Source organism: Gallus gallus, chromosome 2 (assembly GCF_016699485.2).
Source record: "Gallus gallus isolate bGalGal1 chromosome 2, bGalGal1.mat.broiler.GRCg7b, whole genome shotgun sequence".
In the NCBI taxonomy this organism is placed as follows: domain Eukaryota; kingdom Metazoa; phylum Chordata; class Aves; order Galliformes; family Phasianidae; genus Gallus; species Gallus gallus.
The window spans coordinates 56,031,938-56,055,332 of NC_052533.1; the positions used below are offsets into that span (position 1 = coordinate 56,031,938).

At 42.2% G+C, this 23,395-nt stretch overlaps 1 protein-coding gene across 9 annotated transcripts in view; it reads right to left on the reverse strand.

The window, feature by feature from the left end:
• Positions 1-23,395, reverse strand: part of KCNG2 (potassium voltage-gated channel modifier subfamily G member 2) — a 72,135-nt gene that overhangs the window by 35,717 nt on the left and 13,023 nt on the right. Inside the window, exon 2 of one of the 9 annotated variants that reach the window (XM_046918644.1) lies at positions 15,551-16,302. The exons of 6 other annotated variants lie outside the window; for them this stretch is intronic. The gene's annotated coding sequence lies outside the window, so the exon portion shown is untranslated. Of the gene's footprint in view, positions 1-10,037; positions 10,359-15,550; positions 18,967-23,395 lie in introns of those variants that run through there. 2 more of the 9 variants (XM_025147042.3, XM_040675804.2) reach the window with 2 other exon arrangements.

Sequence of the window (23,395 nt, forward strand, 5' to 3'; positions counted from 1 at the left end):
ATTTAAAAAAGAAAAGAAAATGAGACAACTAGCATATGGAAACAATAAAACAGACACAGCTTAGAAAAAAGTAGACTTCTAATTCAGTGGATTAGCTTCTGAGTTTGTCCTCATCAAATATTTTTGCATGGTCCAATACTCTTCCGCGACAACAGAGCATTCATAAAAGCTGCATTAGACTACCTTGGGCAACAGTGTTATGTCTCTGTTCAAATTCCCTTGCTAAAGTAACTGTTCTACATGTGTTCAAGTAGATAAAACAACACACCAAGACGTATGCAGTAAGTAAGGTCAATAGGAGACTGTGACTTGGACACAAAATTGGAAAGAAGTCAACTACAGCAATACAGATCCAAGTCTTTCAACCTCAGCTCCCCACTCTATGCTACAGCATCATTATACAGTAAAGACAGTATTTATCTCACATTTCTTTGCAAGTTTTTGTTTCAAGTATTCTAAGCAAGGACAATCTTACTGCACATTTGTACTCCTCCATGTACAGCAGGGGTCTGAACTCTGACTGTCACTTTCCTACTTCTATGTCATAAAAAGTGTTTCATAAGGAATAAACGCGGGATGGTAACATCAGAAGCAGTTAAAGCATACTTTAGCAACCTTTCTGAAGTAGAGGCGTCAGTGCAAAAAGGAGTTTTCGAACAAATCTAGATTTCAAAAATCACAAAGACATTTACATTACCATACACGTTGCCGGCTTTACTCTCAAAACATTCAAGGCAGAAAAAAAACCAAAAACAAACAAACAAACAAACAAAAAAAAAAAACCCCAAACCAAATGAAAATTAGCATAGAGTAAAATTACTATAAACTACTAAAGGGTACCACAGGGGAGACAGGATAATTTCACACAGGGTAGTTTCCATGTAACTCAAAAAAGTTGAATTTTTCATATTTTTGTATTTATTGACAATAAACTTCAATATCTATACCTTCATAAGCTCACTGAGAACAGGCAGTAGTCCAAGAAGGAGAACTTTGATTTATCAGAATTACAGAAGGCTGGGGGACAGTCTTGCAGACCTAGCTGAGATGTCCTCATCTAATGGATAAACATAGGCTCCCTGTGTACTACTGAAGCAGAATAGCTAACGTAGGCTTCCCCAGAGTAAGATGGAGCTATGGTGAGAGGCTGCATCAAGCAACCCAACAGCAGCAACAACAACAAAAAAAGATAAACAGGAAGTGTCACAGCAAAGTTCAGTATAAGATGGGCATTGTTTGCATAACCTGAACGCGCATTTTCTTTAACAGCTTCATTAATTTAGTAGAGGCAAAAAGGAGGTTTTCTTGTCTGAACACTCTCATCACATTTTTTCCACACTGTGTAATTAGCTGAAACAATTCAATTTCTAAAATGAACAAATTAAATTAACTTGACTCAACTTGAATCTGACATGCATCCATAGCTATTTGTCTCTATTAGGCAGATTATGAGTTATCTAGTGCTACTGCACTTGCCAGAGCTGTATAGTGAAAGTACTACTGCCGTGAAATCTTTAAGAAATCAGAGACTTGGCCTGTCTAGCTACATGAAAGTATGAGATCCTTACCTTTTTCTCAGTAGCATAAAATAACATTTTGTACACTTTCACACATTTTCAGTGTCCAAAACAGAATTTATTGTTTCTATGAAGCTATTTGCACCTTTCAACTGAACAGTAGTTAGCAGTCATCACAGAATCATCGAATGATTTGGGATGAAAGGGATCTTAGAGATCATTTAGTTCCAGCCCCCTTCCATGGGCAGGATTGCCACCAATTAGATTATGCTGGCCAGGGCCCCGTGCAACCTGGCCTTGAACATCCCTAGCAATGGGGCATCCACAACTTCTCTGGACAACTTGTTCCAGTGCCTCAGTACTCTTTAAGTAAATAATCTATTCTTAACACTTAATTCTAATCTAAATCTTCCCTCTCCTACTTTACAGCTTCATACTATCACTATCCGCCTATGTAAAAAGTCAGACGCCTTCCTGTCTATAAACTCCCTCTTAAGTACTGAAAGGTTGCTGTAAGGTCTCCCTGGAGTCTTCTCTAGGTTGAACAACCCCAACTATTTTAGTGTGTCTTCTTAAACAGAGGTGCTCCAGTCATCTAATCATCTTCATGGTCTTCCTCTGGACCTGCTTCAAGAGCTCCACATCCTTCTTGTGCAGAGGGCCCCTAGGGACCTACAACTTGGATGCAGTACTCCAGGGGGGTCTCATGAGGGCAAAGCTGTACTTTCCAGAGTCTGTTATGACTCTCAGAATAAACTTGTGCATGATTCACAGAAGTACAGAAACTCTGGCGTCAGGGGCCAGAGTTGCCACTAACGTAAGTCAGTGGGAAGACAAAGCACAAAGAGGTTGGGATGGGGAGCAGGAAGATACCCTGAAGCCTCTAGGAGACACCTGACATTGGACAGATCCACTGCCGGGATTCTACTGAAGCAGCCCACTCACCTTAGTGCTCCATTTTGCTGAATGTAAACTTTCTACAGAAATGATCACACCTATCTGACAGAAACAGACCCCAGGGATTTTCAATCCACTCTTCTATGAGAGCACACCTACGCCTCTGATGGAGACATCGTGCATGCTTTGTCTCAGGTATTCACTTCAGTTTCTGTACCATGTGTCTGGATGCGTGTTTCCAAAATGCTTTCTTAATTCTTTATCCAGAAATGCTAGGTTTGCATTGACTCAAGTCATGACTGGGAATAAGTCCCAAGAAGACCAAAATATACTTAGGCAGAAAGATAACATGATGTGAAATGGCAAGCCCTCCACTCCTCCAAATTTTGTCTGAAAGAACAGGGAGCTTCATAGTTCATTTTATAAAGGGAAAAGAATCACACAACAGTTCAGGTTGAAAGAGATCTCAAAAGATCATGAAGTCCATATTTTTGTGGGAAAAGGGACACTACATGAGATCTGGTGTCTCTAGTTGGGCATCTTGAAAATCATCAGTGAAGGGGAGTCCACCATGCCCCTGGAGAGGTTATTCTAGTGACTGATAGTTCTCACTGTAAAACACTTATTTTCTACATCAGCATAAAACCTCTCCCAGTACAAACGGTACTCGCTGTCCCTTGTCTTTTCTATGCGGCTCCTTGCAAAGACAGAGCCCTCATCTTCTTTTAGGAGCTCTTTTTAACTACTGTGATGAGGTCCCTCTTAGGCCTTCTCCACAGTGAAAGGACCTAGCCTGTTCAGTCTTTCCTCAGAGGAGAGGTTTTCTAGACCTTTAATCATCTTTGTGGCCCTTTTCTGGACAGGAGAAAGAGACACAAACTCTTCAGAAAGTATTTCTGCCATTTGTGGAGCTGGCAGCCAATTCGAAAGACTCCCAAGTAGACAGGTTCTGTCAGATTCCAGTCCATATGGAAAAGGAGAAGCTAGAGTTGAGAAATCATCTCTTCTACTTGCCCCAACACATCTCATCTTGGAGAAGGGAAGGCTGTGAGGAGACCTGATGGTGATAGATCAGTATCTAATGGGGGCTATAAGAAAGAAGGAGACAGACTCTTTCGCAGGGTCTGTGGTGACAGGACAAGGGAAAATGGTTTCAAACTTAAATGGGGGAGATTTAGATTGGATACAAGGAACAAGATCTTCACAGTGAGGGTAGTGAAGCACTGGAACAGGTTGCACAGAGAGGTGGTAGATGCTTTATGTTTGGAGACATTCAAGGTCAGGCTGGACCAGGCTCTGAGCAATGTGATCTCCTGTATATGTCTGCTCGTTGCAAGGGAGCTGGACTAGATGATCTTTGAAGGTCCCTTCCAACTAAACAATTCTGTGATTCTACAACAAGAACAGACTTGTTTCTAAATTTCAGCATTGCCCTTTGATGTAACTGAACCCCCAGGTACTAGGCAAGTGAAATATCAAACATTTAAAACTGTCCACTACCAAATAATTTTTACCTTGAGGCCTGTATACTCACATGCATGTACTACCTGAATCTTGTAAACATTAAGAAAAAGCCCTGCTTTTAGACTCTTCTGTCTCTAGAACTTCTGCCTTGTTTGTCCCAATAAAACTACCCATATGCACAGGGACACGTTTTAGCACAATACAAATGAGATTGCAGTTTTTAGAGCTGTTGGATGAGGTGACCTTTAAATAGAGAGGAGTTTGTAACTCTGCTGTAGAGCTCCATTTAGGCTTGGTGCCACAAACCGAACACTCGGAATAATGACAAAATGCTAATATCTGCTCCATAATGCAGCGAGCATTCTCTGTCCTATGCTACATGGGCAGAATTAAGGAATCCTGTCTGCCAGACATGTTTTTAAATGAGATGACTCTCCAGATCTTACCCTGCATACAAGTTTACATTTTCACAATTAATATGCAGGTGTGGTGAAGTGGAAATTCTACAACAATTTGAATTAAAAATTAAATATGAAAATTAATAATATAACTAGCAAAGTATTCCTCATGTATTTATATTAATTTTAAAACGTCATCCAACTTCATAGCATCTTATATTCTTCTATTCTGAACTCCTCTTAGACAGATGCCTGTACTGACAACACTAACCTTCCTAAAAAAGTTGAGAGGATAAAGCCAGAGGTTCTGGGTGGAAGTGTTGATGCTTTTGATTGCTGGAATGGTAGGAGATGTTTGGACCTTTTCCTCAAACAGGCAACAAAATAGGCCTTTTGCAGTTTGGGGCTATAGATGCATCCCTCACACTCTTGACCTACAGAAGAGGATGAAAATGAACTAAAATAGTCCAAGGTTTCCCTGTAATTCCAACCCTCAGCATCCCACTTCCTCCTGCCCTGACCTGCCATTGCTGCATGCTGTAGAGAAACCCTTTAATTCAAAGACATGCTTTTTCATTTATCTGTGCAATTGTTTCAGGCAACTGCTGAGCAATGCCGATAGCATTTTTAAAACCTTGTTTTGTACACATCTATATTTTGATGGATTTACCTAAGCAACACAGTGGCAATTAGTGGATTTCACTGTGAAGATGATGGCTTTAAAATCAAGTAAAATATTGCACGTAACTGGGATGGTCATATGTTCAATAGTCACACTGAATCCTTCAATCATGTCCCCTTCTACAAACACCAGAACAGGTGTGAGAGGTAGGGTAACAGGCTCAGTGACTCCGTGTGCAACAGATGAAAACATTTCACTGGCGTCTTGGTGGAAAACATTGGTGACCAGAGGTCATCACAACACATACATGCTCTGAAACAGCATCTCCGGAGAACTGCTCCAGCATTAGAAATACAAGAAACTCAGCTCTAATGGGACCACTTGTCCAAAGGTTTTTGACACAACAGATTTATAAGAAGCATTAATAAGGAGAGCTCTTGGGGCAATAAAAGCAGGTAAGAAAGAATTATGTTAAGAAAACAATACAGGACTTTGGGTAATGCTCAGAGGTTATTTACTCAGGTTATTTACCTACTAATTGTTTTTGCAGATATTATATTGGCTTTGCAAATGAACAATTCACGCTCCCCATGAGAAAGCACCCCCCTGTTCAGAACATCTTCAGCTTCTGCCAAATTTATCACTATTATTCTACTGCAACTTCTAGAAGCTACACAGAAACATCAGGATAAAATAAAGCTATGGAGTTCATCTTACAGCATCACTGCTACTGACGGGGCTTTGTTTCTGAGCAGTTATTTTCATGCTGTAGAAGGATGTGTTGTTATTCACAAAGCATACTTATTCTGCAAGTGCTACAAATAATAAATCCCCTCTGCGAGATCACGCAATGGTTTGGTTTGGGAGACAACTTAAAGACCACCTAGTTCCAGCCCCTCTGCCAGGGGTAGGGACACCATCCACTGGGTCAGGTTGCCCAAAGCCTCATCCTCAGTGTGGCCCTGAACATGTCTAGGGATGGGGCATCCACAACTCCTCTGGGCAACCTGTTCCAGTGCCTCATCACCCTCTGAAGAAATAATCTTGTCCTAATGTCTAATCTAAGTCTACTCTCTTTTAGTTTAAAATCATTACCCCTTGTCCTACATGCTTTTATAGTCTCTCCCCATCTTTCTTACAAGCCCTCTTTAAGTACTAGAAGACCACTGTAAGGTCTCTCTGGAGCCTTCCCTTCTCCAGGCTGAACAAGCCCAGCTCCCTCAGTCTCTCTTCATAGGACAGGTACTCCAGCTCTCTGATCATCTATGTGGCACTCCTCTGGACCTGTTCCAACATCTCCACGTTTTTCTGCTGAGGGCCCCAGACCTGGACGCAGCACTGCAGGTGGGGCTTCATGAGGGTGAAATAGAGGGGGACATCTTGGTATCTCTAGCACACTCCAAGCCTGCAGAATTTCCTTCTCTGTTTCTCTTCCCCTGTATCATAAATTCCCACATCATCAGAAAAATGACCAGGAATTTCAAGCTACCTCAGTCCATTATCACTTGGTCTTCTCTTTCTGTCAGGAAGGCTCCAAGAGTTGCACTGTCTCTAGCACTCATGGTTCAAAAATGGAAAATTAGAAGGTAATCAATCCAAAAGGCTTATTTCAGAAGGGGCATTAAACCTCTCACTACAGAAATCAGAGTTGATTTGGGGTTGCCAGAAGATATCCTTTTTCACTTGATTCCAACTTCTCAATGCAACTTATATTTTATAAAACTTTAAAGAGACAGAATTATTATGTTGTGCTGTGTAGAAACACAAATGGATTCCACATCAGCAAAAGCAGTACAATTACACAATCAAACTTATCCTGCATCTGAATTACATTGGATATCTGTGCAGAACTGTAACTCCAAAACTGAGCATGAATATCGTATACTACAGGATCATACTAGTGCCTGTCCTGATGACTTTGCTCACAATAAGAGGTACTAGATCTGTGGCAAGAGATGTGTGGAAGCTCCATTACGAAAGGAAAAGAACTGACCAAGATCTTGGTGATCTGAACATACAGAGCTGAGGGATTTGCTTTTCTAAGTTCGCAGTCTCTTCATTTTTACCTTTATCCAGTAGTAGCTAGCCAGTTTATTTTGCAGCTAAGAGAATACATGTGACTATTTCAATGTCAGCAGTGGAAGGCTGTTCTAATTTTCTTCATGGTCAGAAGCTCCAGCATGCTCTTAGAAAAACTGGAGACTGACACAAGTAGGAACAGTTCTGTACCTTTTTTTTTTTTTAATTTAAATATGCTTCCTGAGTGCCAAACAAGGTGTTCAACAGCTGAATGAATAAGCTGGGCTAACTCATCAGGTCACAGGTTTTTCTTTGTCCTCTCAATAAAGGCCTACTTTCCTCTGCTATCACAGTGACATAACTGATCAAAAGTGTTTCTATGGCACAATGCTTATGTGTTTAACAGTTCTGTGATATTTGTATCATGCCATGCAACAGAACACTCCAGATTTACCTACCTCTATTTTACTTATCCTACGGCATTACTTCCAAACAAAACGTCATTATTTTATTACTTTCATGCTAATAAACCACCTCTATTGTTCACACAAAAGGGTTCTGGAAGAAATATGCACAAAAGTAACTTTCATTCTCTCTTCCTTAAAAAAAAATTCAATAAATTTAACCATTCATAAAATACAAATTCATATTCCATTTGCTTTCTCACCCAGTAAAGAGTAAACATGGATACTGGCATCTGAAAATGTGAATAAAATTGGCAAATAAGTAGGTAACGCCTACTTAATAAGGATATTTGAAAGGAAAACATACAATCTAAACCAGCTTCCCACCTGAAGGATAAAGGACACGATAGCACCCAACACGAAGGGAGATGGACCGTCATCTGTGCTCAGAGCAGGAGGAGGTGTCTTCCCCTTACTCCCCCAGTCCCGCTGAGAAACACATACCAGGCTCTGGGACTGGAAACAAGAGTGTCTGGATACCAGTCAGAGTCCAGGAAGCAGCAAGTACATAGATCAGGGCCAACTGAGGAATCATATTAGAACTAGTGCCACCAAAAAAGGACAAAGAGTCTTAGCAATTGGGGACTCTGCTGGGAGGCACCGAGGCCCCTATCTGCCAACCAGATAACCTCTCCAGAGAGGTATGCTGTCTTCCGGGGGCACATGTCAGAGGTGTTAAGAAGTCTTTACTGCAAGTGATAAAAACAAGATGACTACTACCTGCCTGTCATTCAAGTAGGGTCATAGGAAGCTGCAACAAGGAAATTACAGAACATTAAAAGGGACAGTGCAACCCTTGGAAAGACGCAAAGGGGGATCAGGAGCACAAGTAGTGTCCTCTTGACTAGTGGCTGGGACCCAGAAAGGAGGAGGAGAATAGGTCAGGTAAATTACTGAATGAGGGGATGGTGTCAGGATCAAGGTTTTGGGTACTATAATCTTGGGCAGGTCTTTGAGAGACCGGGTATGTGGGCATCAGATGCAATGCGACTGAGCAGATGGGGTGTAAGAGTTCTGAGTGTTCTGCAAGCTGGCTGGATTGATTACCAGAAATTTAAACTAGATTCAATGGGGGAAGAGGATGACATTCCTTGAGAAAGAGAAGGGCCAGGGAATGCTGTCATTTTAGGAAACTGTGGGGAAAAACCTCTCAATCATCCAATAGGATTTTGTGAGGACTCCTCAGAGAAGGTAACATTGCCAATAGCCCTGCTGTAACCTTCTTGCATCCCTCTAGAGATATCTGTACCCTCTGCTTCCCTAACATGCTTGTATACCAATGCACATAGCATGGGAAATAAACAGGAAGAACTAGAGATCTGTGTGTGGTCACAGGGCCATGATCTCATTGCAGTCGTGGAGACATGGTAGAACAGCTCACATGACTGGTACGCTGTCATGGATGGCTATATCCTCTGTAGGAAAGACAGGCTGGTGAAGCAAGGTGATGTAGTTACTGTTTATGGAGGAGAGAGCAACTAAAGTGTATTGAGCATCAGCTGGGGGTGAATGAGTGGAGAGCTTGTGGGTAAGAATCATGGGGCAGGCTAACAAAGGTGACACTTGTTGTAGATGTGCACTACAGGCCACCCGATCAGGAGGAGGAAGTTGATGAGGCCTTCTACAAACATCTGGAAGTAGCCACGTGATCTCAGACAGTGATTCATGTGGGAGGCTTTAATCAACTTGATATTGGATAAGCAACTTAGCTATGCACACACAGTCCAGGCAGTTCCTGCAATGCATTGAATATAACTTTCTGACACAGGTGGTGGAGGAGCTGATGAGGAGAGGTGTGTTACTTGTCCTTGTTCTTACTAAGAGGGAAAGGCTGGTCAGGTACGTGAAGGCTGGGGGCAGTTTGGGATGAGATGATGGAGCTCAGGATCTTGTGTGGAAGAAGCAAAGCAACAATATTTTGCTACCCTGGACTTAAGGAGAGCTGACTCCATCCTCTTCAAAGACCCACTTGGAGGTATCCCATGGGCTACAGCATTAGAAAATAAGGGGGTCCAGGAGAGCTGGCTGACACTTAAATACCACTCCTTCCGAGCTCAAGATCAGTGCATCCCTAAGAGTAAGAAATTGGGGAAAGGTGGCAAGAGGCATGCATGGATAAACAGAGATCTCACAGATAAAATAGAAGAAGAAAGTCCAAGAAATGTGGAAGAAGGGCCTGTCCACATGGAAAGAACATAGGAATGTTGCCAGGTCCTGTAGGGATGCAATGAGAAAGGCTAAGGCCCTGCTGGGGAATTAAACCATGTCTCCAAAAAGAGGTAAAGGAAAACAAGTTGGTTTTTTTTTTGGTTTTGAAAATGTGGGTGCCCTACTAAATGAGGTTGGTGCCCTGGTAACAGGGAGTGCTGAGATGGAAATTCTGAATGCCTTCTATACTTCAGTCTTTAATGCTAAGAGTACCCCTGAGGATTCCCAGACCATGGAGGTAAAAGAGAGAGTCTAGGTAAAAGAAGTCTTGTTGGTTGAGGAGGATCTGCTCAGAAAGTGTCTAGCCAAAAATCAATGCACAAAAATCCATGGGCCCTGATGGAGTGCTCCCACAAGTGCTGAGGGAGCTGCCAGAGGTGACTGCTGAACCACTCTTCAAAAAGGGCAAGAAAGAGGATCTGGGAAACTACACGCCAATCACACTCACCTCTGACCCTGGAAAGGTGATGGAACAACTTGTTCTGGATACTCTCTCCAAACAAACGGAAGAGAAGGAGGTTATGAGGAGTAGTCAACATGGATTCACCAGGGGAAATCATGTTTGACTAGCCTGGTAGCCTTCTATGATGTCATAACTGGCTGGGTAGGTGGAAGGAGTGCAGTGGATGTTGACTACCTTGACAACAAGGCATCTGACACCGTCATCCACAAGATCCTTGTTACGAAACTTCCAAAGTGTAGAATAGATGAGTGGATGGTGAGGAGGATTGAGAACTGGCTGACTGGCAGAGCTCAGAGTTGTCAGCAGCAGTCTGGCTGGAGACCTGTAACTAGCAGTGTTCCACAGGGGTCAGTACTGGGTCCAGTCCTGTTCAACATCTTCATGAACTACCTGAACGAAGGGATAAGAGTCTAGCTTCAGCAAGTTTGCTGATGATACAAAGCTGGGAGGAATGGCTGACATACCTGAAGGCTGTGCGGCCATTCAGCACGACCTGGACAGGCTGGAGAGCTGGGCAGGGAGGAACCCGATAAGGTTTAACAAGGGCAAGTGCAGAGTTTTGCACTTGGAGAGGAAATAACTGCATGCATCAGAACAGGTTAGGGGATGACTTGCTGGTGAGGAGCTCTGCAGAGAAGGACCTAGGTGTTCTGGTAGACAACAGGTTGGCCATGAGCCAGCAGTGTGCCCCTGTGGCGAAGAAGGCTAATGGTATCCTGGGGGTGCATTAAAAAGAGCATGGCCAGCAGGTTGACCGAGGTGATCTTCCCCCTCTACTCTGCCCTAGTGAGGCCACATTTAGAATACCATGTCCAGTTCTGGGCTCTCCAGTTCAAAATAGACAGGGATATCCTAGAACAAGTCCAGCAGAGGGCTGCAAAGATGATTTAAAGGCCCGGAGTATCTCCATGATGAGGAAAAGCTGAGTAAACTGGGTCTGTTCAGCCTGGGGAAAAGGAGACTGAGGGAGGATCTGATTAACATCTACAAATATGTAAAGGGAGGTGCAAGGCAAATACATGAGGCCATGCTCCTTTTGGTGGTTCCAAGTGATAGGATAAGGCATAACGGCCTAAAACTTGAACACAGAATGTTACATACAAACATGCAGAAGAACTTTATGGTAAGGGTGATGGATCACTGGAACTGGTCACCCAGAGAGGCTGTGGAGCCTCCTTCTCTGGAGACATTCCAGACTCACTGACACCTACCTGTGCAACCTACTGTAGGACACCTGCTTTAGCAGGGTTTTGGACTGTATGAACTCTTGAGGTCTCTTCCAACTCCTCCAATTTTGTGCAATCTGATTTGTAGCACATAATTCTTTTTGTATTTTACACCTTAAACAACCTCATTTTTTTAATGCATTCAGCATTAAATAAAGTTACACTGACACAGAATCACTACACTTACACTCAGAATGAGCAGCTGCTCTCCAGTTTATTCAGTCCCCATTCCCAGAAGAAAATTTGTGCTCCAAACTCAATCCCACACAATTGCATGAAATAAATAAATATTGGACTGCTGAATAATGCTATACCTGGACAACAACATGCAGCCCCATTTGGTCTCACAAGCACTGTATTGAAGCATATCATCATACTCCATAAGCCCTAGCTTCAACTGAATCAAGAGGAACTGAAAAGGTGATGGAAACATCCTCCTGTAGAAGTAAATCCTCAGGCCTTTTTCACTGCTTTAACGGAGGGGAACATTGACAATGCTTGCCTGACAGAACTAACCAACAGAAAAGATCCTTTTGGTGCTATAAAATAAACCCTACTCACAACATAAATTTCTGTGTTTGCTAGGAAATATAAATTAGATAAAACATGATAATGAACTAAAATCACTTGGTACTTTTATGCTTACAGTGACTAATAAGTCAAAAAGAAATAAGTAATTTCCTGTAATACCATGAATGAGGAGGCACAGTAAAGGACAAAAGGCTTTGAATAGAGACAAATAAGGTATTAAGCAGTTATATTATTTTAGAGACTAATCCAAGTATATGCAGAGTCCCTGCACTTTTCATGTTAAGTTAATAAGTGTCAAGCATTTTGAAAGACACTCTGCCTCTATCAGAATCAGGCCCTTAGTCTGCAATATCAGCTAAGAAAACAGTTACCAAGGAAGCACGTAACTGACACTAAGCACAATCACATGCACATTTGCATGTGTGCCTGCACACACACACTGTGTATTCCCTCTATTTCTCACATATATGTATGTATTCCACATACATATACTCCCCTGAACAGATGGGGAATGACAAATGTGAGATTTGAGACATTAAACATTTGTGGGTTTGCAAGCATAACCCTCAGGAGCACAGTGCAGGGAAGGACAAGGGTCAAAACAGCCATCAGCTCCCATCGGTTTCCACTGGAAACAAGGAAGTTTTAAACCAGTGCCTGCACAGAGGCACCTAGTGCCTCTCCAATATCTGAAAATGATAGATGTGATGATGTAGGGAAGAAAAACATGCTAGCACATCTTAAAGAACACTGGATGCCAATGTTTAAGCAACCAGACTTGTTCTAGGTAAGCAAAGTCTTCTTGTGCCTTTGAAAATCTTTGCACATTAGAATGGAATATAATGGAATGGAAAAGTTCAGTTGGGAGGGACATTCAAAAAATAATCTAGTCCAACTGCCTGACCTCTTCAGGGCTAACTCAAAGTTAAAGCACACTAATCAAGGCTTTTTCCAAACATCTCCTGAACACTATAACGTATGGTGCATCAACCAATTTTCTAGAAAACCTATTCTGACATCTGACCATCATCACAGTAAAAAAATGTTTCCCAATGTCCAGCCTGACTCCCACCTGGTACAGCTTTGTGCTATTACAAGTCCTGACACCAATGATCAGGAACAGAGCCCAGTACCTCCCCCCTCTGCTTTCCCTCCTCAGAGAGCGATGAGGTCACCTCTTGGTCTCCTCAAGACTGGACAGCCCAAGTGACCTAAGCCTCTCCTCACAGGGCATGCTTTCCAGCCCTGTTACCAGCAGAGGTTTTTCATTTGTTTTTCACAGAATGATTCATATTGAAAGCGACTCGATTCCACTGTCTACATCATTGATGAAGATGCTGAAGAGAACCAGTCCCAAGACAGACCCCTGGGGGACACCACTTGTCACAAGCCTCCACCTGCACATACATCTGTTGACCACAACCCTTTGGCTGTGACCATCCAACCAGTTTTTATCCACCAAACAGTCCATCCTTCAAATCCACATCTCACGAATTTAGAGATAAGGATGTGGTGGGGGACCATATCAAAGGCCTTGCACAAGTCCAGGTAGATAACATGAGTTGCCCTACCTCTGCCCACTGATGCCATCACTCCATTCCATACGGCCACCAGATTGGTCAGGCATGATCTGCCCTTGGTGAAGCCATGCTTGCTGTCTCAGGTCACTTCCTCATCTTACATGTGCCTTAACATAGCTTCCACAGGTATCTGTTCTGTGATCTGCCCTGTCAGAGAAGTGAGGCTCACCAGCCTGCAGTTCCTCAGGTCTTCCTTTCTCCCTTTCTTAATAACTAGTGATGCTTCCCTATTTTCAGTCACTGGGAACTTCACCTGAATGCTATGACTTTTCAAATATGATGGAGAGCGGCTTTGCAACCACATCAGCCATTTCCTTCAGGACCCCAGGATGCGTGTTGTCTGACCCCATAGGCCGTTCAATCTCATGAGGCAGTTTTGGCCTTGCCCTGCTCTTAAAGTGGGAGGGATTTTGCTCCCTCAGCCCCCAACTAGATATTCAGGGACACATGAGGCATGGGAAGCCTGACTGCCAGTGAAGACTGAGGCAAAGAACTCACTGAGTGCCTTAGCCTTCTCCATGTCTTTTGTAGCTAGTTCTCCCTTTACATTTACCAAAGGGGATATACCCTCCTTTGCCTTTCTTTTCTAACCAATGTACCTGTAGAATCCCTTTTTGTTATTTTTTGCATCTGTTGCCCAGTTCAGTTCCATAAGCACATTTGCGTTCCTGATCTCATCTCTACATGTCCTAACAGCACACCTGTATTCTTCCCAGGCCACTCATCCCAGCTTCTACTGCCTACGTTTTTCCTTCTTATCCCTCAGTTTGACCAGCAAGACCTTGATCAGTTATGCTGGTTTCTTGCTGCCTCTGCTTGATTTCTTATGCTGGTGAATGAAGAGCTCTTAGTCTTACATTCTTGAAGGAGAACTCCCAAAATTCTCCAAGACAAATATGACATTTTCCTCTGCTGCTTCCTAAAACAGCAGTATTCACTAGCTGTTCTCTCTCACTTAGCAGTACAGTTCCTTTTCTCATCAAATCTATTCTAAAGCACTGGTGATGAGCCCAGACAGCTTGCCGCTCAGTATATTCTTGCCCCTCCTGGTCAGTTGCATCCCATCCCACCTCAGCATGCCCAGCTTACCAAAGGTAGAACCCAAAGCCCTGTGCATAACACCATACACACAGCCATTCATTTAACTTGTCTGTTTTCCTCCTTCTGGCTGGATCCTCGTCTCCAAGCAGGAGGACAGAAGGGAACGCTACCCGCTGTTTGTTTTTTTCAAATTTCTTGGAAGCAACAAAAGATTCTCCATATCTGTAATTTTTTTAAGTATCACAGAATCACAGGGCTGGAAGGGAACTCTGGAGATCAAGTCCAAACCCCCAGCAAAGAAAGTTCCCTAGAGCGGGTTGCACAGGAATGCATCCAGGCAGGTTTAAATATCTTCAAAGAAGGAGACATCACAATCTCTCTGGGCAGCCTGTTCCAGCACTCTGCCACTCACACAATAAAGTTCTTCTTCATGCTTATACTGAATTTCCCGTGCTCCAGTTTGTGACTGTTGCCCCTTGTTCTGTCACTGGGCACTAGTGAAAAGAGCTTGGACTCATCCTCTTGACAGTGACCCTTCAGATACTCGTAAGTGTTCATAAGATCCCCTCAGTCTTCTTTTCCAGGCTAAGTAGTCCCAGGTTTCTCAGCCTTTCCTCATAAAGAAGATGCTCCAGGTCCCTAACCCACCCCTCCCAGCTTTGTATCATCAGCAAACTTGCTGAGGGTGAACTCTTATCTCTTCAGCTATGTCACCGATGCAGATATTGAACAAGACCAGGCCCAGAACTGACCCCTGGGAAACACTGCTAGCTACCGGCCTCCAAATGGACTCTGATGTCAAATGATCACAACCCTCTGAGCTCTGCCAGTCAGCCAGTTCTCAATACATATCACACTGTCCACTCATCTATCCCACTCTTCTTAAGCTTACCTACGAGGATGATATGGGAGACAGTGTCAAAAGCCTTGCTGAAGTCAAGGTATACAACATTCACAGCTCTCCTCTTGTCTACCCAGCTGTTGATGACGTCAGAGAAGGCTACGAGACTGATCAAGCATGATTTCCCCTTCACAGTTGTGTCTGTTACAAGCATACCCACCTTATTCTGCAGTAGGCCCATTTTTTCCCTAGTCTTCCTTTTGATTCTGATGTACTTACTTAAAGAAGGCCTTCTTGTTGCCCTTAATATCCCTTGCCAGATTTAATTCCACGTGGGCCTCATTATGGCACTCTTGTATCAGAAGTCAGCACTGTGCATCAACTGATCTCTCTAAAGTGGTAAGATACTGTCTGAAACAAGAGTATTATTATAAATGAATAGATTTCTATGGTGTTGTAGTGCACATAAAGCTGAATTTTTCTGCACTTAAGTACAATGCTTAAAGAAGCTCTTCATAATAATAAATATACCTACCCAATATGAATCTTAAGTGCTTCTTGTTTTACATTCCAGCAACTTCTATCAGGGAGCGTAAGTCCTTCTGTTACAAGCAGTTACTGCAGATGCTGTTTTTTCATGTACACAGTGTGCATAGCTCAATCCAGTGTCTGTTCATACACGGGTATTTACCATGAGAAGCAGCTAGAAATATATATATGTGTATTTATGACAACATATGTGTTATTTAAGCTGAAAAAGGGAACACATTATCCTTTTTTTTTTTTTTTTTTTTTTTTTTGAGAGAGAGAGAGAGAGAGAGAATATACCTTGACACATAATAGTTCTATGGAAAACGTAACTGTCCTTATATAACAAAAGCACTATGGATTCTCCTTTCAGACAGTACTCACACATTCCATCTAAGGCATATATGCACAGGGAAGAGCCAGATGACAAAAGAAAAGCCAGTGAAAGGGTCAGCAAACATCAGGAACTATCACCTCTTCTGCTGCTGGGTAAATGTTGTCATCTAAAAATAGGAGATACTCTTGTTGAACTGCATTCTCCAGGAATCACAGTACAAAAAAAGTCAGTTTCCTCAAAACCCATGAAATTTTACTATCCATTATATTTATATAAAAACAATGTTCAGTCAAAAAACAAAAATAAAAAAGAAATCAACTGAATATCCCTTTCTGTAATACGTATGTAAGGATCTCACGCTTCTACTACTGCATCTGTTTTATGTATGCTCTGCATTCACACTTAATTTAAGGCAATTTACAATTTGTTACAGCAAAAGAAAATTGGGGTCACAGAATTCACTAGTCCAGAAGAGTAAAAAAAAGAACTTCTATAATGTATGTATAAACATCAAGCAAGTTTTAACTGGTTGCTATTTCAGAATACTTATATATTGTGCTGCTTGTCATATTGTCATAAAATACTATAAATATGTAGTTAATAAGGTGCCTAAAAACTGAAGATGTAGTCTCACAACAGCCTTTTGGAATCTAAGTTAGGAAGGTTTGCTTTAATTCTGTATTCAGAACAGCATAGAATGTCCTCACTATTCTTTACATGTAAATCTGTTAAGATTTTCAGACTTCTGTTTTTTCACACACAGAAAAAAAAGACAATAGAACAGTGCCTCCTCAGCTCAAGTACGTTCCACTGAATGAGACGAAAAAGAAGAAAGCAAAGAATGAGAAACGAGAACACAGGAGCATTCCTGAGCGCAAAATCGTAGCAACAAATGGGGATAAGGTGATGGAAGAGGCAACATGTATTCTCACTTCCACTTCCACCCCTATCTCACATTCCCAAATAGCTTTATTTCCATACCAGAAAGACTGAAACAGCAGAAGTTCCACTGCCTCCAGTCCAGCCATTCTAGATGGACAGTGGTGAGAAATTTTATAGTTGTCACAGACATTTCCATTCCAAATTCTCCTGGATATTCACAATTTTTGCTAAGCACCTCATTTTTAGACATTCACTCTTATACCCTCGCAAGTGAGTAATGCTTTCAACCAAATCTTGATCATTTTATTTTTTACTACAGCATGAATAAAACACCTATTCTTCTCTTAGCTTCATTTCTGCTGCTTTCCTAATAATAAAAAGGCAAAGGAGATGCTTGCACTGTTTTATTTATTACTTCTCAATTGAGCAAATTTATTTTTAAACAGTTTATTTACTCTCTCTCTAAGTTATCCTTTAGTACAGCATCATACTTTTTCCCTTTTTACAGATCCTTTCACCACAAACAAACACCTCACAGTATCAACTCATCATGCATCAGTTCCAGCTCCTTGTTATCAGATTCATTTTCTCTTTCACAGAGACACTCATAGTTACGTACAATTCACATACCATTTGGTCACGTGTTGTGAGAAATAGTCCTGTAAGAAATAGTTTTCTATCACAGAAATTCATCCCAATTATCCCTTGCCATCACATCTAAGCCACAAAGTCTGAAGTTGCTCTTTACAATTTATCTGACTGAATATGGATTACTGAACCTGGATTTACTTCTTAATTTACCTAGCACTTACCTTCAAAGCTTTTGTGAACTGATCCCCACAGGCCTTAAAACGTGATTTCTGAAACAGACAGAGCTCAAATCAGTTTTTCAGATGACAAACTTTTCCTTAGTACTTGCCTCAGAAGTTAGTTTCACCCTGCCTTTTCACTTAGTCCACTGTGCACTGATGTCATTTGTTCTTCATCACTACTTATAGCTGCATGCTCTAACACAATAGGATTTGTTATGTTGTTAACACAAAATACATGGGCAACAAATGAAAATTTCCTGGCACCTTCAATAAGCAATGACTAATAGCTTTTTAATTATCCAAACTGTGGCAAAAATAAATTACATTTATGGTCACTTTTTTTACTGCCTCCTTGTCTGTATGCACAAAAGCATGCCCACATAGTGCTAACAGCTTATTAGCTATGCAGCCATTCAAATCATATAACTCTTTAGTTGGAAGGGACCTTCAAAGATCATCTAGTCCAACTCCCCTGCAATGAGCAGACATCTACAGCTAGGTCACATTGCTCAGAGCCTGGTCCAGCCTGACCTTAATGTCTCCAAACATAAGGCATCTACCACTTCTCTGTGCAACCTGTTCCAGTGCTTCACTACCCTCACTGTGGAAATCTTGTTCCTTATGTCCAGTCTAAATCTCTGCCATTCAAGTTTGAAACCATTTCCCCTTGTCTTATCACCACAGACCGTGCTAAAGTCTATGCCCCCTTCTTACTCACAGCCCCCCTTTAGATACCAAAAGGACACCATCAGGTCTCCCCAGAGCCTTCTCTTCCACAAGCTGAACAGCCTTAGGTCTTTCAGCCCTTCCTCATAAGGGATCACATTTGTGACCCGGTCTGGATGCACTCCAGCAGGTTCACGTTTCTCCTGTAGTGAGGACTCCATATCTGGACACAGAGGTGAGGCCTCACCAGCACAGACTAGAGAGGCAGGATCACCCTGCTCAACCCCCCAGCCACAATTCTTTTGATGCAGTCCAGAACATGGTTGGCACTCTAGGCTGTGAAGGCACAGTGCTGACTCATGTCCAACCTGCCATCCACCAGTATCCTCAAGATCTTTTCAGCAGGACTGTCCTCTGCCTTTTTGTCCCCCTGCTTGTACTGACAGTGAGGGCTGTCATGACTGTGGAGCAAAGGAAGGCAATGGCACTGCCTTCTACTGGGATGTAAGCACCATGGAGGAAAGGAAGACGACAAATAAGAAAAAATAGCTCACCCTTTCTGATGACTGGTGACAGCTCAAGAAGAGCACTATCTCTACCCAGAGATGCTACTCCCTCAGCTGCTAACCCTTAAATGCAGGTAAGGAGGGGTGGGCCCAGGGTCACTTAGGTGCACTGCTTGCACTTGAGCTCCCTCGGTTAGCCACACCTTCTCACCTGGTGCTCAACCATTGGTTCAGGCCATGACTTGGCAATTCCCATGCACATGACCCAGGTACAAAACCTTGTACTTGGATTTCTTGAACTTCATGAAGTCCACCTAGGCTCACTAGGTCTCTCTGAATAGCATCCCATCCCTCAAGCTTGTTAACCACACCACACAGCTTGGTGTCATCTGCAAACTTGCTGAGAGTGCACTTGATCCTAATGTTGATGTAATTGATGAAGATGTTAAAGATCAACAGTCCCAGTACTGACCCTTAGGGACACCATTTGTCATGGACCTCCAGCTCCATATGCTCAAATGTTGATTTTTCATTTCTCAGTGAATGGAAACACACAAACCAGAAACTCAACGAAGACTTGGCTATTAAAATCCAGAGGATATTGCATATTAAATAACAAATGCTAAAGTTTAATATAAGTAAGTATTCCTATAGTACCTCTTCCAGCATTTGTGTTTTCCCCATAAAAAGAATCACAACTGTTTCAGTGAAATAAATCCAGCCAGAAGCTACTGTAGAATTCAGTGCGCAAAAGCAGATGCTTTTGCAGTGCAGGACACTATTTCAGTGTCATTCTGTTTTACTGACTTATATTCCTTCTTCTTTTGGAACCTTTACTGTAAATAATCTTATGTTCTAATGAATGCTATTCTAAATCCACCCATTTCTTTCCATTTAGTTTTGCAAATTCAATTTGCTCCTTTTTCTCATATAATCTTTAACCCTTTAGGACAAAGACTAATATAAGTTTTCCTTTCTTTTCACTACTTTTCTTCCTTCCTGTTAGATACATAACCCTAGTTTACTAAGTTAATTAACTGTCAGCACTTTTCATCATTCCTTAAGATCTCTTCCTTTCACAGATTCATCTCAATTCATTACACTTGGCACTTCTAAAAAGTCTCAGAATTTGGTCTGCTGAAATTCAATACCAGCATGAGATGATATGAGGACAGTCTATACTCTTGACAAGAGAGTATGACAAACTTTGAGCACACATCTCTACTTAGGCTTGACTAGTCTTATTTCAACTGCCATTCATTGCTGAGAAGTATACAGAAGTATACCTGAGGCACACTATATGAACCAAAAAAAAAAAACAAACCCAAAAGTATATGCCATCCTTAGCACAAATGTATTTCCTTCCTTTCCCTAGCCAATGGATAAAGAAGCAAGTTTTTCCTTCTAGATCCTGCTTTTACAGTACACCAATACCCTGACTATAATCATACCATCTGACTGCGGTCCCTAAGGAGCAAGATGGATACAAACTGTTTTAGTATCTGCTTCTTGTTTCTTTTTTTCAGCATAGTGAGGCCAACAAACTGCCATACTACATACTGGATTACCAACATGATGAAAAGTCAAAGGAAATTTGAGGAAATACTCTATACATCTAATTTTTGATCTGTAAATGAGTATTTGAGCACATGGTTTGAACATCTGAACATTCACTACTTTACAATTACTTTACAATTACTTTACAATTAATGCTGAGCAGTACCTCCCTGTAAACACACTCTCTAAAGTGATCTACAACTGAAAGCCGTGATAGTTTGGTCCCTATTCTCCTCTAGCCACCCATGTAACCAAACACTAGCTTCCTGGTCCTGTAAGTCTCATACTTCTCTCTCTTCCCCCAGGAAGCAGACTGTCCCTCCAGAAAAAGGCAGGAAGTAGCAGGGCCAGAACTCTCATAGTCAATAAGTGCAAACACAATGAAAAAAAACAACTGACTCTCAAAAATACATTTCCTTACTGAGCTTCGTTTCATTTTCTGTTAAAATGTTTAGTTTCCTTTAAGGTTATGCATTTAACACTCCCTACAGCTACCATGTTACTTGCTTTCAGATAAAGTTTAAGGCAGCTCCGAAGACAGTAAAAAAATGCAAGTTGGAAATAAAAAGTGATAAATGAAACCACTTAAGTGAGAAAGCAACAGAAAAATGCTCTATATCCATGTCCAGATCTCTGGAAACACACGTTGTTTCCTGGTGCTCTGACATTCACTAGTTGGCTTTGGTAAAATTATGGAAGTGGCAGGAGGATATCCATTTCATTATCATATTCATTCATTAGCTTTAATCTTCTTTCTCACTAGAAGCAAACTAGAAGGGCTGTTCCAAAAGTAATGTTTTCTATTTTATTATGTTGGCCCACGACATCAAAGGTGGATGTTCTTACAGCAGTATAGGTTGAACTTTCCCACCAATATTCCTCTACATTTTGTTACCATGTGGATGGCAGCGGAGGGGTAGTCTGACATGAAAGTGTGGATGAAGCAAAGGTGTGCCACTGAATTCCTCCATGCAGAAAAAAATATATCCACTGACATTCATCAACACTTGCTGAACATTTCTGGAGACCAAACAGTGGATGTGAGCACAGGGAGTGGTGGGTGGAACATTTCAGCAGTGGTGATATAGATGTGAAAGATAAGCCACATCCTGGAAGGCCATGCACATGTTACATCACAAAATAAAGAGCGTATTAATCAGCTCATCCATGCAAATCAGCAGATTACAACTAGGGAACTACGGATGGAGTTGAATAACAGCCTCAGTGTATGGCAAACAATAGCGGTGGTAACAGTGGAAAATTGCAGCACGTGCCAGGTGGGTCCCACAGATGCTCACACAGAACAGAAAGAACACTGTACGCAAGTCTGTCAGGACCTACTGAAGCAATACAAGGCTGAAGTTGACAGTTTCCTGGATTGCATCATTATCAGTGATGAGGTATGGCATCACCACTGGGAGCCAGAGTAAAAACAGCAGTCCATTGGGTGGTGATATGTGAATTCCTCATCCAATAAAAGGTTCAAGATGCAGTCCTCAGTGGGTAAAGTGATGTGCACTGGCTTTTGGGATAGGAAAGGAGTGATCCTTCTATAGTATAATAGAATCATAGAATACTAATAGTTAGAAGGGACCTTTACAGGTCATCTAGTTCAACTCCCTTGCAAGGAACAGAGACATGCACAGCTATATCAGGTTGCCCAGGGCCTTATCCAGCCTCCTTCCTTGCCTGTCCCTTCTGAACAGCTTGATAGCCACACTCCAATCATGGGAATCATCCCACCAGGTTTCAGCGACAGCAGCTGTATCGCAGTTTTCTAGCAGCACAGTAGCTTCTTGCTTCTCCAGTTTTGTCACTTTCAGAACACAAACCAACCATCAACTCTGACCACTACATTGCAATTCTGAGCTGAAGGTTCAAAATTCCAGAGTCAGGCCAGAGAAGATGACAACCTTTTTCTTGAAACACAGTAATGCCAGCCCCAAACCAGTCAGTCTGAAGATAATGAAACACACTGCCAATCTTGGTTGGACTGTCTTATCACACCTACTGCACAGTCCAGATTTAGTGCCTTCTGACTTCCACCTGTTCAAGCCAATGAAAGATGGACTGTGAGGACATCTACCTACCAAGAAACAGTGCCATCAGAGCAGTTGTGAAATGGTGAGTCTCCTTGCTGGTGCAGATTTTTACAAGCGCAGAATGTAGGCTCTTGTTAATGGCTGATGAAAATGTTTAATGCTGGTGACTATGTTGAAAAATAACACTCTGTGGCTGAGAATTTACCAAATAGGGTTATTGTGCTCTTTCTATCTGTTGTAGCTTCCACAGAACTAAATACGAGGCATTGCTTTCAGAGTGATCTACATATAATAATCATAGAATGGTTTGGGTTGGAAGGGACAAAGCGTCATCAAGTTCCAACCCCCCGCCACAGGCGAGGCCATCATCCTTCAGATCTGATACTAGATCAGCTTGCCCAGGGCCCCATCCAACCTGGTCTTGAACACCTCCAGGGACGGGGCATCCACAGCCTCGCTGGGCAGCCTGTTCTAGCACCTCACCACTCTCTCTGCTTGACTTCACTCCTTGAGCTTAAAACCATTCCCCCCTGTCCTATCACTACCTATCCTTGTAAAAAGTTGATTCTTCTCCTGTTTATAATCCCTTTTAAATATTGAAAGGCTGCAATGGGGTCACCCTGCAGCCTTCTCTTCTCCATGCTGAACAAGCCCAGCTCCATCAGCCTGTCTTCATAGAGGAGTTGTTCCGGCCCTCTGATCATGTTCATGGCCCTCCTATGGACCCTTTCCAACAGCTCCACATCTTTCCTATACTGGGGGCCCCAGACCTGGATACAGTACTCCAGATGGGG